Raw genomic sequence first — 14,694 nt, forward strand, 5'->3', positions numbered from 1 at the left:
AACTAATATATGATACTTACCATTAAAATATTTGACCATTGTTGAAGTAACAACTATACCAAAAGGCTTAGTAGAATCGGCAAGTAGATCTTTTTGTCTTGAATATTCAGGAAATACATTATCCCAAATCTTTTATTGGATTCGTTGTCCACTAACCATGATATAAAATTAAATATGAAATTAATCAAATATAAATCTTAGTAAATTGTAATTGATAATAATAATAATAATTTATACAAATATATTAAAATAATAATTACCATTTATCTTCTATTTCAATTGAATCTCCAATTTCGTTAACAACCATGCCAACCACATCTTGTAGGACAAAGTGATGTACGAAACAAAAATAAATAATTAAAAAAATTAGTTAAGCAAAAGATAACACTATAGAAATTTTTTAAAAATAAAAATAGAAAATCTGTAAAATATATACCTGGGAGTGTAGCATTACTACGGAACTTATCTAAATGTTGCAATTGAACAAAATCAAATCTATGCAACGGAATTTTATTATTATCTGCAACGCCCTTGATAGTTGTATTTTGAAAAAATTGTATCATTATCTTGTTATCGCTCACAACACGATATTCATTCTTGTTAGATACAACAGAAAAAATATCGAATTGTGTAAACTTTGCCTTCAACCAGTTTAGAACGAAATTGTTGGACAAATTTTCCTTTGATTAAAGCATGGACATAATCAACCTACATATGCAAAAAATATTGTAAGTTAAAATAATATGGTAAGTTACACAATAAATTTTCAAAAAAAGAATTATATATTATTATTAAAAAAAAATTAAAGGCATACCTCTTCGTCAATTAAAACCATGTCCAAACTAATCAAACTATTATGTTTCCGAAAGTTCAATATATCAAAAAGCCTTGATACGCGTACTTTAATTTTCCAATCATTTTTGGAAGAATTAAGTTCTCGAATCAACGAAGTAGACCTAAGAAAACAATGCAAATGGAAAAAATTACGGAGTAGTTAAAAAATAATATTACTTGTGAATACAGCCATCTTGCACTGTATTGGTAATAAGAATGGTTTGAGAACACATTTTTACAATTATTTTAACTTCTTATTTCTCAATCAAATAACATAGTTGACCCCAAAAGAAAAACACATAGGATGATAGGAATAGAGAAAGCACGCCTCTCTATTTAAACATCACTTTACAATGCATCTCTATTTTGATCTAGAAGTAATTGAATAGGCATCGGTACAACATTAATCAAACATTAGGTTGTGATCTATAGACTTAATTTACCATCAATTAGCATATAGGCAAGCTGAAAAACATTGATAAATAGCAACAGTTACAACATACAATAAAATAGTAATCTTGGATGACAATAACAATGGTGATAACAACAGAAGACTTAAAAAAGTGTAGTGATGCTTTTTTCATCCCACGACCTTACTTCCCCATGCAACCTCATCATATTCATTGTTAATTCATAAAAAAATTTGAGTTTAAGGAATTAGACGTACATTTTCATAAACCACAATATAAAGTCGTAAATTGCTTTGTATGAAGTATTGCATGATTCTTTGGTGGGGCGTGGATTTAGTTAATGCCTATTAATTATAATAATAACAAATCATAAGCTAATTAAAACAATAAATATCTTTTTCCTAACTTAAATTTTATCATTATTAAAATTATAATCATTATTATCTTTTTCCTAATTATTTTTTTTTTCCTTAGAAATAATAATCATATGCATGTAGGTGAAAAGGATAAATTTTTTAAGTTTTTTTTTTTTTATTTTGAGTACATAAAGATAGATGATAATTATCAATACTTTTATTTCTTTATTTATTTCCTAGGTGAGATATATGATCGATTGCTTGGGCCAGTGAAACGTATAGCACATAATTTTTTTAGTTTTCTTTTTTTTTTAGTACATAAAGATAGATGATATATTTGTCCAACTATATTCATTCTAAATTTGATGAATTGGATTGTTATTTTTCACCTTGACTTTTATAATTTTTGTTTTGGGTAAAATTACCCTGCCACGTGGCGGCCTGAGAGCATGACACGTGTCTGCCCAGTATTAGGACACTTGTCCTTGCCATGTAGGTCTTTGCAAAGGCCAATTAAGAAGTGACACATGGACACTACTGTCACATCAAGGAATGGCGGCCTTCAGGCCCAATTCCCCATGATTTGTCATAGCCCACCAAATCTAGGTCACATGACCTAGAAATAAGGGCACATTTTCCCATGACCCTATAAATAGGGAGAGATTCCCCATTTTGGGGACAAGTTGATTCAATCATTTATTACATCACCTGCATTTCTCTCACATCAGAGAAAGCAACTGATCTCGGGATCTGTAAAGATCTCACCTTTATTTCCGCACCTTTTACTCTCCTACACGTTCTAACTTGACCGTCGGAGGCGGAACTCCAACCAACAGGAGTTTCTGTTGTTTTGCAGGTATAGGCCGCGCCGGACCAATCTTCGAGCTGTAACTCTCCCGAGGGACTAAAAACACCCAAAACATTTGGCGCCGTCTGTGGGGAGAGTACCTCAAGATGGTTCAAGAGTCTGTACCACATTCTGATCCTACCAACCTGCCACCGGTTATCCAACCGGTAGGCCAAGAAAATCTGCAACCGGTTCCTCAACCGGAAAGCTCTGGTATTCCTCCTCCAATCAGTCGCCCTCAGCCAGAGGTTGTCACTGAGGATGAGGATGATGATGATGATGAAGTGGAGACATACATAGCCAAGGACGGCTCCTTTGTCTCAAGATACAGACGTTCCAAAGACTAGCTGGAACGGAACTTTGACCAGGCGGGTCCAAGCAAAAGGCCCCCTGGAAAATCAGAAGGGAAAGCCCCCAAGAGCAGGGGGGACACTCCCGTCACTCGGGAGGAACTCCTGAAGTTCATGAACTCCTTCAAGGGTGAAATCAAAGAAATGATCAGCAAAGGCAAGGTTGGTTCTAGCAAGAGCCACCCGGCCAAGAAGACTCCCTCTTCTGCAAAGAAGAAGCCAGTCAAGGATAGGCAGCCGACTCCCCATCCAAAGGAGAAGGCAGCCGCACGACTTGACTGGACTAAGATCCTCCTGCCCACTGGGCCTTTGAGGAACATCCGGCATGATCAGCCGGAGACCAGCAAAAAATCATCTCATGACGCTCGGCACATCATCGAGCGAAGAAGACAACAGCTGTCTGAGTTATCCTCAACCTCGAGCTTTCCAGACAGCTTCAAAGAAACTTTTGTAAGGAACTCATTGTCCTTACATGAGAGTGGAACTGGTGGCAAGTCCGCTCAGCTTGGTCCCCAACTGATTGGACGCGCCCCACTTGCGCCTCAGGCGCCATTTGGTCAGTATGACCTTCAATTCATGCAGCCGGCTCCTTTTGGAGGTCAGGTGGCATATGTCCAGCCTTTGGACTGGCAGCTCCATCTGCTTAGACTTGGTGAACAACCTTCTACGTTCACTAGGGAGATAACCGAGGCGGTTCAACCTGCCAAGGTTAAGAATGTGTTGGTTGGTACCTACGACGGTACCGCCAACCCAGATGACCACCTCATGGCGTACACTAACCTCATGTATTTACAGGGGTTGGATGATGCCACCTGGTGTCGTTGCTTTCCGGCCACATTGAAGGGCATTGCCCAGCAATGGTTTAGCAATCTGCCAGCCGGATCCATTGATAGCTTCAAGAAGCTAGCCTTCTTGTTCGCTTCCAACTTCTCAATGAACATCCCTACAAAGAAAACAAGTCTTGACTTGAGCACCATTAAGCAGGGTAAGAAGGAGGGTCTTCGCTCATACGTCAGGCGGTTCAACATTTAAGTTCTTTAAGGGTCAGGCGATTCAAATCCAGGGGTTGTCTGACGATGTAGCTTTCACAGACTTCTTTAAGGGTCTGAAAGACGGGTCAACATTTAAGTTCGACCTGGTCAGGAAAGGGGCATTCACCCTACAGGCGGCATTGAGGGAGGCCGAAAGCTTCATACAAGCGACCGACCTCTGCTCGTCTGGAAATCAGTCGGACCCTAAGAAGTCTGACAAACCAAAAGACAGTCGGCCTAGCCAGCCAGCCAAAAAGAAGGAAGGGAACAAGAAAAGAAAGGAAGTCTAGGCTGTGGATGCTTCAGATCAACCGTCCCGGAAGAAAAAGAAAGAGTTTAAACCGTACGTCCCCAAGTACGAGTTTAACAAGGATTGCAACTCCATTTTCATGGAGATCAAGGATAGGCTATCCCTTGAGAAGCCGAATCCTATGAAGAGTTCCCTCCAAAAGCGGAACAAAAATAAATTTTACCAATTCCATGAGGAAGTTGGCCACGATACCAACGACTGCTTTTGTTTGCAAAGGGCGTTGGATCGTCTGGCGGACCAGGGGATGTTGAAATCTTACATCTCCAAGTCCAAGGGGAAGAATCCAGGACAGGCGTCAAAGGCCGTCCAGCCTACTAGTAGTACGGACACTGATAAAGATCCGGTCTACACCATAGCAGGTGGATTCTCCTGTGGAGGCCCTACCATTCGGGGCACCAAGAGCCATCTGAGGCAGATGGACTCGGCTGTTGATGAGGAGCAGGCGTCTGCTAGCAGCACCATCCCTGATGTCCTGATTACTGAAAAGGACAGGGGCAGGGTGCGCCGCCCGCATGATGATCCGGTTGTCATTGAATGCAAAGTCGCCAACCAGCTTGTTGGACGAATACTTATAGACACGGGTAGCTCCTCAGACATCATCAGTTACAAGTGCTTGTAAAAGCTTAAGTATAAGCCCAGCAGCATGCACCCGGTGCCCCACCCCCTGGTTGGTTTTGGGGGTGGAATGGTGTACCCAGCCGGCCGAATTGACTTGCCCATCCGGCTGGGAGAAAAAGGAGAAGGACGACACCTGGTCGTTAAATTCTTGGTCGTTGAAGAATTAACCGCCTATAACATTATTTTGGGACGGCCCACCCTCAACGAAGCCAAGGCTGTAATCATCCCTTCGCTCATGCTGATCAAGTATGAGAAGGATGATGGCTCTGTTGGTTCCTTGAATGGGGATTAGAAGACAGCCCGGGAGTGCTATCTCTCGGCTGTCAAAGATATAGTGGCCCCAGATGGTCAGGGGCAAGAACCAATAGACCTTGACGAAGTCAAGGATGCAAGTCAAGCTCCACCAGCAGCCGGAAAGAAAAGAAAAATGACCCAGCTGGTGGAGGTAAAGAAAGAAAAGAAATAGCAATCACTGACCGGAGAGCGGTCAGATGAGCTCCGTCCGCAGCCGGCTGGTGAGCATATTGATCTCGCTCTGGACGACTCTCGTCCGGATCGAACTGTAAAGGTTGGGACGGCTGCTTATTCTAAGTTGGGTGTAGATTTACACCTCCTGCTGAAAGAATTCAAAGATATTTTTGCCTTTGAAGTGGAAGAGATGCCAGGCATCAGCTCGGATCTCGCTGTCCACAAACTCGCCGTGGATCCAAAGAGAAAGCCTATCCGGCAAAAGAAGAGAAACCACGGCGAGGAGAGAAGTCAGGCGGCAGGCGCCGAAGTCAAAAAATTGTTGGACGCTGGGTTCATTCGGCCTTGTAACTTCCCTGATTGGGTTGCAAATGTTGTGCTTGTAAAGAAGCCGAATGGTACCTGGCGCATGTGTGTTGACTATACAGACCTCAACAAGGCATGCCCCAAGGACAACTATCCTCTTCCAAAGATCGACAGCCTTGTCGACTCTACAGCCGGTCATGCCTTGATGAGTTTCATGGATGCCTACTCTGGTTTCCATCAGATCCCCCTGTGGAAGAAAGATCAAGAGAAGACGGCCTTCGTCACTGATCAGGGGTTGTTCTGTTATACGATGATGTCGTTTGGTTTGAAGAATGCGCCTGCTACTTTCCAACGAATGATTAACACGGTTTTCATAAATCAAATTGGAAGGAATGTAGAGGCGTATATTGATGATATGATAGTCAAATCAAAGCTCCAGGCGGATCACCTTGCTGATCTCCGAGAAACCTTCACCACACTCAGGCGGCATAGGGTTATGTTAAATCCCAAGAAATGTGTTTTTGGTGTTGAGTCTGGGAAGTTTCTCGGATTTTTAATTGATCAAAGGGGAATAGAGGCTAACCCCGAGAAGATACAGGCGGTAATTGACATGAAGTCACCCCGTACTGTTAAGGAAGTTCAGAAATTAACCGGTTGCCTGGCGACTTTGGGAAGATTTCTCAGCCGGTCAGGTGACAAATGCCTTTAATTCTTCCAAGCTATCAGGAAGAAGACTAGGTTTGAATGGGGGGATGATGCTGAGGCGGCCTTCCAGAAATTGAAAGAGCACTTGCACTCTTTGCCAAGGCTAGTTAGCCCTCTGCCCAAAGAGACGTTATTCATGTATCTGGCGGTCTCAGATCATGCCCTCAGTGCTGTTCTCCTTGCTGAGAGAGACGGCATCCAGCTCCCTGTTTATTTTGTTAGCCATGTTCTTAGGAACGCTGAGCTCCGGTACCCCATGGTTGAAAAATTTGGCCTCGCTCTTTACATGGCATCCAAGAAGTTGAAACCATACTTCTTGGCGCCTCCGGTCGTTATATATACGGACCAACCTCTCAAGCGGCCAATGTCAACCTTGGAGTCATCCGGTAGAATGTTAAAGTGGGCTATTGAAATGCAAAGTCTTGAAATCACTTACGAACCAAGGAAGGCAGTGAAGGGTCAGGCGTTTTCCGACTTCATTGTTGAAATGACACGTCCGGTTCCTCCGGATAACCCCAATCAGGTTTGGAAAGCGTATGTGGACGGGAGCTCTACAAAAAATGGTTGTGGTGCAGGCGTTATCTATGAGTCTCCTGAGGGAGATAAATTTGAGTATGCACTACGATTCAAGTTTCAAGCCTCAAACAATGAGGCGGAGTATGAGGCCCTACTAGCCGGCATCCGTATGTGTAAGGCGGCTGGGGCAAGAAAAATTGACGCCTACTCTGATTCGCAATTGGTTGTTACCCAGTATGAGGGTGTTTTTGAAGCAACCCATCCGGCTATGATCAAATATCTTCAAGCGGTCAAAGAGGAAGCCGGGACACTTGAAGAATTCCACTTGATTCAAGTTCCCCGGTCAGACAACAATCAGGCGGATGCTCTGTCTAAGTTAGCATCCTCCGCCTGCTGTGACACACCTCGGTCAGTCTTTTGGGAAGTTCTGGAAAGAAGAAGTATACATGAAGAGCCCATTGGAGTCCTTGACCGAAGTTCCACCTGGATGGATGGCATCCGGGCTTACCTTACTGATGGAACGTTTCTGGATTCACCCCAGGAGGCGGCCATCCTGAAAAAGCGAGTTGCCAACTTCGAGATAAGAAGCGGAGAACTCTTCAAGGCTGGTTTCCTTAAGCCACTCTTGAAATGTGTTACCCTAGAGAAGGGGAAGGAGATTCTCGAAGACCTATATGCGGGGTTCTGTGCCTCTCATATAGGCGGCAGGTCATTGGCTGTCAGAGCCAGACGACACTACTTTTGGCCAACTCTTGAATCTGATGCCATGGAAATGGTTAAAAAATGTGACAAGTGTCAAAGGTTTGGCAAAATGATCCACCGTCCGGCTACAGATCTGACGGCAATCCACAGCCCAGTCCCGTTTGCTAAATGGGGCATGGACATCCTTGGTCCTTATACGCCTGCTCCAGGCAGAAAGCGCTACATTTTGGTGGCTGTGGATTACTTCACCAAGTGGGTGGGGGCCGAGGCGGTCAAGAACATCAAGACAAAGGATGTCATCTCTTTCATCTGGAAGAATATCATCACCCGGTTTGGGGTACCTATGTCTATGGTGTTTGATAATGGCCCTCAGTTTGAAACACCTCAACTCACAACTTGGTTGGGAGATCAAGGCATCTCCAGCTACTTTGCTTCAGTTGGTCGACCTCAGGCAAACGGCCAAGTAGAAGCCTTCAACAAACTTATCTCAGACGGCATCAAGAAGAAAATTGAAAGAGCCGGTGGCTTATGGGCAGAAGAATTAATCCATGTCCTGTGGGCCATCCGGACAACTGCAAAAGGGGCGACTGGTGAAACCCCATTTCTCATGGTCTATGGTGCCGAGGCTGTTTTGCCCATTGAGCGCTATGAGTCTACTCTAAGAATCATGTTGTATGATGAAGAGGCAAATTGGGAAGCCATGCGGCTTGCATTGGACTCCCTCCCAGAACGCAGGGGCAATGCTGTCCTGCGGCATGAGATATACCGTCTGAGAATGACCAGAGCCTACAACAAGAAAGTACACAAGCGTCCTTTGAAAGTGAATGATCTTGTGCTACGAAAAATGGAGGCAGTCGGTAGGGCGAATGAACTTGGAAAGTTAACTCCCAATTGGGAAGGACCCTAGCGAATCTATGAGGAAGTAAGAGACGGCACCTACCGCCTGGAAACTCCAGACGGTAGGCGGCTGCCCAGAACTTGGAATGTAGACAATCTCAAAAAATACTACTTCTAAGTTGTAAATTTTTGTAAATAGTAAGTCTATGAATGAAAAGTAGCTTTCTGTTTTCAAATTATGCTTTTATTTTATCATGTTGTTTACTTAACATACATGTGCGTTTTTATGTAATCTATCTGCGTAAAACGCAGACAGACCCGTTTGATCAATATAGATCTGAACAGGAGGCCAATGGCCAGAAATCAAACTAAGCACAAAAAGGCTTAGTGGCTACACAACCGCCCCCAAATGGGGCATGAGGCTCTAAGCCGGATGGTTGGACATTTTATAAATTCGCCTGCTCCAGTGTGAAACATGGCGTCCGGCGACGCCCCTCCGGGTGTTATCGTCGCAGAGAGCATTCTTTTGTTTGCTCTACCATCGCATACAGACAGCAAAGATTGAACGGTCTGATTGATCAACTCATAGCCGCCTGACCATAGTAACTTGAAAAACGAATCGTCTTAAGAAACCGGATGATCATTGTATCACCCAGCAATTGACTAAAGTTTTAACTCGGGTTACCTTTAGAAATTATACAGTCTCCCAAAATGGGGCAAGCAGGCTAAGTATAATTAGAGAAAAAAAAAATAATAATAATGTGGTTATCAACCTACCCAGACGGACCAATTTTTGGCCCTAGTAGGACAACTGAAACCCGTTGAAGGCACCTGAGGCTGCCTGGAAAATACAAGCCGTCTACTATCGTAATAAAATAATAGCAGGCGGAGCAATCGAATTTTATATTCAAACTCATGCACTTGTAATAATATAGCATGATTAATCATTCAACAATGACCTCAAGGTCGAAAGACCACCTGCATTCAGAACCGTCTGATCGTATGGCCGACTGTGCGCTTGGTTTGGGGCAATCACCTTAGTGATTGATTGACTTAGAAATTGTTCATACCTCTTTTTGGTATCACCAATTTCCAGTCAATCAACCAATTGTAAACCCAAGCACACAGCCGTCTAGGGGCAAAGCATCCAGTACATCATAAACATCCGGAATATCATACCTATCAAGCCCAAATTCAAAAATGCAAATTTCAAATGCAACATTTAAACACAAAGTATAAACAACATCCGACCTAATGGCCGGATGATTTTTCATAAAATAAAGACTGACCCCATGGTCAGCCAAAGTATTGTTAAAACGGCTCAACGGCCGGAGAGACAAATAAAAAAAAATTGTTAAGTGACCCGACCCCACGGTCGGTAAAGAAACAAGGTTACTCGGCACACAGGCCGGAAATGCATAAACATGGCCATACGGCCGCAGAGAAAATCAAGAAACAGCTCAATTAGCACCAGGGACCGAATGCTCAACATTATCATCCGCCCCTTCCTGCTCATTGGCGGGATGATCGACAGTTTGATCTTCAGCCAAGTCCTGGTGCTCCCCCTCCGTGGCTCCTTCCTCTGCCTGCTCCTCCGCCAAGGGCTCCTCCGGCTCCGCCTGCTCTTGGTCCAAGGCTTCAGTCGCCTGCTCATAACGATACTCCCAAATGGAATAATCGTCCTTAGGAAAGAGTTCCTTCCATGCCATCTTCATTCGAGTGACACAGTCGGCCTCATTCTCCTCAATGAGCCGGCGCTTCTCATCCTCAGCGCGTTCCTCGAACTTGGACCTGAGCTGCTCCTCCTGGTTGGCAAGCTTTTTCCTTAAGCTCTCGACCTGACGACGGAGACTGGATGTGTCTCTGTCGATGTCTTGTAGCTTGCCAAGCTCCACCTTGGCCGCCTTCAGCTCTCCCTTTAGCTCCACGACCCTCTGCTGAGCCGCCTCCAAATCCTTCTTAACCTGCAAGGTTGTAGCCGCCTGAGAATATAGTATATCTCGTGTTAGCAAGTCATTCTTGTTAACATCGAATTGCGCTCTGTTAAGATTGGAGGCGGCCCGAAGGTTGGCAGCCCTTACCTCCTTGGTCTTCTCATTGAATGGCTTTTTAAGGCCATTCACTCGCAGCATTGCCTGCATCCGGACAAAAGAAAAGGGCCGTTAGCAAAACAAACGGTCCAAATGAGATTTAAAGTTGAAATATTTCAAAGTTTTTACCTCTGCGAGAAGAGTAAGGATGGCATCCAGGTTCATGCTGCCAACTCCCCGGATGGAGTCACGTTGCTCAGCAGTAACTCCTCTTCGGAGCATTTCCTTAGCTATTTCTCTAAGGTGTGGAGTTTGGGAGGGAGCTTCTGTATATCAAGAATTAAGTTGGGTGTTATTTAACATACATTCGGCTTAAAGTTTAAACAAGTTTGGGTGTTATTAACATACATCCGGCATAAATACAAATTAATACGGCTGGTTGTTGGTAAGCATACATCCGGCCAAGAGTCCAAATAACTTTGGCCATTGTTGAACATACATGCGGCTAAAAGTTTGAATTATTTGGGGTGTTACTTAACACACATCCGGCAAGTTATAAGGCCGCATGATCTAAAAGTTTGAATTATTTGGGGTGTTACTCAACATACATCCGGCAAGTTATAAGGCCGTATGATAAGGGCCGCATGACATGCTATACTTGACAAAAAAAAAAAAAAAAAAAAAAAAAAAAAAAAAAAAAGAAGAAAGTGAAAAGTCAAGTACCTGAGATGACAACCAGGTCTTGGACCTGCTTGCCTTGGCGCCTGCCAGGGGTGCTTTATCGAGCAGGCGGCGAATCCTTGGATTCAGACGCCTCCTTGAGAGCGGAGAGAGAAGCCGGCGATTTGCCGCCTGTGGAGGGATGCGATCCGGAGTTGCTGGCGGAGGGCTTATGAGCTACCGCCTTCCGGGAGCGTTTAGCAGGCGTCGGAGACGCCTCCTCAGCAGTCTGCTTGGGGGGTTTGAGATTAACCCCAGGGACTACAGGAGGCTTCACTGAGCCCTCCTGTACAAGAAAAAATTCACAAGTTAGTGAAAAATATACTAAGTTATAATTGAGGCCGGATGAATAAAGGCCGGATGAAGGGAGGACTTACGTGTTCAAGCTGCTCCCGCTTGAAGATCTGGTTTTTTCTGTTCACCATCTGGCGGTAGGCGGAGGCGGAGCCGCTTGGTTTCTTGCTTGGAGGGAGCTGAGACATGGCTTCTTCTGCAAAAGGCCGAATGGGTGGTTAGAAAACAACATCAAAATTTTTGTGCAAAAATCAAGTATGCATGATATGACCCCCATCCGTCTACCCACCTCTTCCTTTTTCTAAGCTCAGGCCACAGGCGGCCAAAAAGGTCGGGTCCTTGAGCCATTCGTACTGGGGGATGTAGCTGCTGAATTTAAGTTCCTTTTCAGAACCCCCCTCTACCGCCTGTACTTCTACCTTAAACAAGCCTAGATCAAGAATTTGATCCCATCCTTCTTCAGAGACAGGCGGCAGTAAGGCCTTTTGGCCAAGGAGATAAGGGTTCTGGTTCCAAGAGTTGAACTTGGCGTTCCGGCTGGTATCAGGGGAGGTAATGATGTAGAACTTGTTCCTCCAATCCTTCCACTTGGATTCCTTTCCAAGCGTCATCATGTACCCCTTATTACTTGTAAGGTGTACCAGCCGGGGCCAGCTGACTGAGGGGCTTTGCTCAGATAATGCATGGAAGCAAACGCCTCAAAGCCAGGCTCAACATTTTGCATCCTGCAGGCGGCTACATACCCCAGGATGTTCACCCATGAGTTAGGGGTGAGCTGCCAGATACCCAGGCGGTATCCATCGAGGATACCCTCAATGGCCGGATCTAGGGGAAACCTAAGACCCGCCTGGATCACTGCGGCATAACAGCCGAATGCAGTGTCCTGATAGCTCTGGTTAAGGGGCCAGAATACAGCATCCGTCAAGGCAGGCACCTTGACTTCATAGCCGGCCCCCATGACATATGTATCCCTAAACTCACCCAACCCCTTTAGCATGGTCTTTTGGGTGGAAAGGGAAATGTGTGTGAAGTAGGGGGTGTAATCATCTTGAAGAGAAGAGGACGCCTCACCTTGACCCCTTTCAGGGGAAGCGGCCTCCTCATCAAGCTTTTCAGACGGTCCCTGTTCAGATTCAGAGTCATCTGAGGAAGAGTTTAAGGATGAGAGGGAAAGAGATTGGGAAGAGTCCTGGTCAGATTCAGCCTCATGCTGACCAGGCGGTAAGTCCAAAATAGAATCATCCGGAGTACTCGGGGTTCCAGGCCTGTCATAATAAACCTCGTTTCGAGGTACCCTGATAGAGCCATCCCCCTCATCCCTCTTTGCAGTTCTTTTCGTTCTGGCCATAGTGTCCTGCACAGACACAGAGTCGGTCGGATTCGGGGACGAAGGAAGGGTGGGGCAAACGGCACCTCTAGTCCTAGATTCAGCCGTCCCTGGTGACCGGCTGATAACTACTCTAGGCCGTGCCGAATGTGTTTGAGAAACCATTTTTATTGAAAGAAAAAACAAACACAGGCGGAAAAATTTTAAAAAGAACAAACAAAAGAAAGTCAGACGGTTACCTTTAGAAAGGTACGGTTGACTTGGAAACGAGCCGGTTGGTGCAGTCGGACAGTAACAAACGGCAGAGTACACACTTTTTTGTGAAAAAATCTAGAAAATCCTCTCAAATTTCAACGCAAGATGCGTGAAAAATGAGGGTGGACTTTCCTTTTATAGAGGGGTAATTTTTGAGGGGTTGCCTCGATATTACCCCAGAGGGTGAACAGTAACTTCTCTTCGCCAAATGAGACGCTGACATGTGTCACAGACGTCCCGTGGCGTGCCACGTCACCTCTGTGACAGGGGCAATTGTTTTGGGTAAAATTACCCTGCCACGTGGCGGCCTGAGAGCATGACACGTGTCTGCCCAGTATTAGGACACTTGTCCTTGCCATGTAGGTCTATGCAAAGGCCAATTAAGAAGTGACACGTGGACACCACTGTCACATCAAGGAATGGCGGCCTTCAGGCCCAATTCCCCATGATTTGTCATAGCCCACCAAATCTAGGTCACATGACCTAGAAATAAGGGCACATTTTCCCATGACCCTATAAATAGGGAGAGATTCCCCATTTTTGGGACAGGTTGATTCAATCATTTATTACATCACCTGCATTTCTCTCACATCAGAGAAAGCACCTGATCTCGGGATCTGTAAAGATCTCACCTTTATTTCCGCACCTTTTACTCTCCTACACGTTCTAACTTGACCGTCGGAGGCGGAACTCCAACCAACAGGAGTTTCCGTTGTTTTGCAGGTACAGGCCGCGCCGGACCAATCTTCGAGCTGTAACTCTCCCGAGGGACTAAAAACACCCAAAACAATTTTAATATTTTTTTAACCTATATGGCACACATTAAATTCCAAGCCTACATCGCACATTTATGTGGCGCTTGACAGGCTAAAGTCGTATCACCTAATCAAAAATAATTACCTAAGTCCTCTAGCTTATGCAGATAGGGAAGTAAGGTCGAATCCACAGGGAAACTGGTCTTTCTACTCCTAATTAATTATTATAATCTAAATTATTAAGGTAACCAATATTTTTTTGAATAAAAACTATATTACGAAGATTATGAGTAAGGAAAGTAATAGGGAAGAAATCAATAATAATAAAGCCTAAGGCATAGGTTCACTAATAAACAATATTCCAGGGTAAAACATAATAATCAATCATCAATGCATTAATTAATCAGATCATAAAGGGCTTTCGCTACGTATTACAATCACAGAGTTAATTTACCTGTATTAAATCTCATCTCTCGAATCTCAACCTAACCATTTATAAATTAATCTGCCTATTGAAACTAAGCCTAAACATCAATTCTCATCTCTCGAATCTCGAATCAATATTGCTAAACTCATACAACTAAACCTGACCAAATCTAATTGCATAGCATTTAAACAATCAATAGGAAATCAATTAAGCATTAACAATCAATAATCATAAAATTACCCCTTCATATTATTTATTAGATCCCCATAAACCCTAGAAAGAGAACTACTCAGACATAATTAAAACTAAACAAAACATAATAATTAAACAAGACATGAAGAAATTGAATGAATAAAAATACTGAGATTAATCAGAGAGAAATCGTACCAAGACAGCGGAATTACAATGAAGTTTAAGGAACAAAAGAGAAAATAAGTCTAGAGAGAGAAAGTCTAAGTCGAGAGAGAGGGAATTAAAAACTAGAATAAGAGAAGTGAAAAAGAGGTCCCTAATCTTGCCTAATAAAATTACATTAATACTAAGCAAGCACTAATCGTTAAACAAACTGAACGGAAATAATCAACTCCTAAGAACTA

This window comes from Chenopodium album, chromosome 21 (assembly GCF_948465745.1).
Source record: "Chenopodium album chromosome 21, dcCheAlbu1.1, whole genome shotgun sequence".
In the NCBI taxonomy this organism is placed as follows: Eukaryota; Viridiplantae; Streptophyta; class Magnoliopsida; order Caryophyllales; family Amaranthaceae; genus Chenopodium; species Chenopodium album.